This window comes from Drosophila rhopaloa, unplaced genomic scaffold (assembly GCF_018152115.1).
Source record: "Drosophila rhopaloa isolate 14029-0021.01 unplaced genomic scaffold, ASM1815211v1 contig_186, whole genome shotgun sequence".
Taxonomy (NCBI): domain Eukaryota; kingdom Metazoa; phylum Arthropoda; class Insecta; order Diptera; family Drosophilidae; genus Drosophila; species Drosophila rhopaloa.
In genome coordinates this window covers 259,277-261,548 of record NW_025335068.1, presented here as the reverse complement: position 1 = coordinate 261,548, position 2,272 = coordinate 259,277, and the positions used below count along the sequence as shown (strand labels likewise).

Sequence of the window (2,272 nt, the reverse complement as noted above, 5' to 3'; positions counted from 1 at the left end):
AACGGCAAAACCTTATGGACCATCCGTTGGTGGATGGTGGATGGAGCTCTGTGGGAAGAGGGCATTAGTGCCTTAAATCATAACACAAGGAAGTACTAAAAAATAAAAAACCTTAGTTCTGCCCCACCAGTGGTAAGAGACATCGCCAGGCGATCGAAATGCAGCTTGACGGAGATGCCTATTGTTATGGAACTGCATATTGTTCTTCCTGGGACGGCCCCGGCTAGCTTCGGAATCCTTAGGGCGGAGTACCCCCAATGTCCCTACAGCCCCACAACATTAAATATCGATGACTATCGACGTCTCGCTCTACAAATACTAACATCTCTAATAACCTAAACGTAAACAAACGAAACAACAAACAAATCGGGACCAATACGACGGAAAAGTGGCATCAGATGTGGCTGCCACAGCGCACCCTCCCTTTCTGTGGTGCCCGAGGGAGGCACCACCCATCGTTAGCGGCCGGAATCACTGCCAGGCGGTCTACGACCGGCCCATCTCCCCCAACAGGTAAATAACTTACTCCATCATTTTCAACTTGCCTCTTACGATTTAATATTTACAACTTATATTCATTTCAGGTAAGGATGCTTCTTTATATGCGTGACCCTAAGCGCACCAGCAATTTGAAAATAATACTAAGGGGTCACAGCGGTAGTACCGACAAGGTCGGGAAACTAGCTACGGTCACCGCGGAACCAAATCTTCGCGCAGGGTTGGTTGGGTCTACTGCACCATTTCGGGTCACCTAATCCCGGGAAGCTCCGAGGGATAAGAAGGGACGTGCGTATGTATAAATATATATAAGGAAAAGTGCCTATAGACCTAAGGGTCTCCCTCACTTTTAGGGATTCCCGCGACCAAATAGCTGGGTTTAACGAGGGGCGAGAATGGAAGGACGCAGGTAAATCCGCATCAATTTACAACGATGGTAAGTACAATTTACAAATTTAATTTTCTTAAATGACTAACTATTTGTGTTTTTGCAGGTGTGGTGCGGAGATCGGTACCACGCCTTGGTTTGGCCACTGTGGATCGCGACGTGGGAGAGGCCGCGTGGTGAAGGAGCACAGTCAGGGTCGCGACGCAGCGCTGATCGGGTTCTACGTGCCCGGAATGGACTCACCGAGGTAACGTGGAATTTTGTTGTGGTTAAATAACCTAACTGCTGGCGGCGGTTGCTAGTCCACCTGGCTGGCTATCGCTGCCTTCGGCTGTTGCTGCTGCCGGTGGATGTTGCTGCTGCCGGCGGCTGTTGCTGCTGGCTGCGGCGGTTGCTGCTGCCTGTTGCTGTTGCTGCTGCCGGTGGCTGTCGCTGCTGCCTGCGGCTATTGGTGGCTGATCACTACCACGAGGTGTTTTTGCTGCCCTTCCTCCGAGAGGAAAATCGAAGAAAATCGAATTAATTGCCGGGGACCTATGTACTAGGGTCCTCGGTGGACTTTTTCTTGGGCTATTTTAAGATAACAAATAGAAAAATCACGTCGACATGGCTTCGATGTCTGGCAGAAACTAAACCCTATACCTGACTTACGCAATGTCATGCTCATCACACCATATTCCATTTCCCTCTCCCAAAAGTGGGTCATTGGGCGAATCCAAGGCCATCCTAGCCATACCCAGAGCGAACCGGGCTATTTTAAATAGCTAGATAGCCAAGGGCATCAGCAGAAGGGGCGCCACTTCAGTAGGGGCAACCCACCACCCACCAAACTTTATCGATACCAAAAACGAATACCTCCTTCCTTTTTCTTCCAGCCGATTCCAACATGAAATGCAACACTATGCATATCTCAACCATCAACAACCAGATGCTGGATGGATTTAAGGAACACTCTCTCCAATGAGTACAAAACCCAGACGTCCTGCAAAGACGTAAGACGGCTGTATAACACCCCCTTTCCCGGGTGTATACGTAAGTTCGTTGAGGATATAGTCGTCCGATCCTTTTGAAATTTCGCAGGTCGGATTGATTGGTTAAAAATAAAACCATAGAAAGTCCCAACTTCCTAACTTTACAAACACCAAAGTTATGGCATTTCCGATCAATCAGTTATATGGCGGCTATAGGATATAGTCGACTGATCCCGGCCGTTATATATTGCGTGCAAAGGAACGAAGGGTGTGTGCACCTGAGAGACTAGTTCGCGTAGAAACAGACAGACGGACATGCGGACATGCTTATATCAACTCAGGACGCGATCCTGATCAAGAATGTATATACTTTATAGATGTCTGCTTCACTGCGTTGCACACTTTTGACCAAAAT

At 48.4% G+C, this 2,272-nt stretch overlaps 1 long non-coding RNA gene across 1 annotated transcript; it reads left to right on the top strand.

Moving 5' to 3' along the window:
* Nucleotides 1-2,002, top strand: LOC123037620. The gene is made up of 5 exons (XR_006417580.1): nucleotides 1-513; nucleotides 585-790; nucleotides 852-934; nucleotides 993-1,133; nucleotides 1,762-2,002. It is a non-coding gene; the product is annotated as an uncharacterized LOC123037620 (long non-coding RNA).
* Nucleotides 2,003-2,272: the final 270 nt, after the last annotated feature.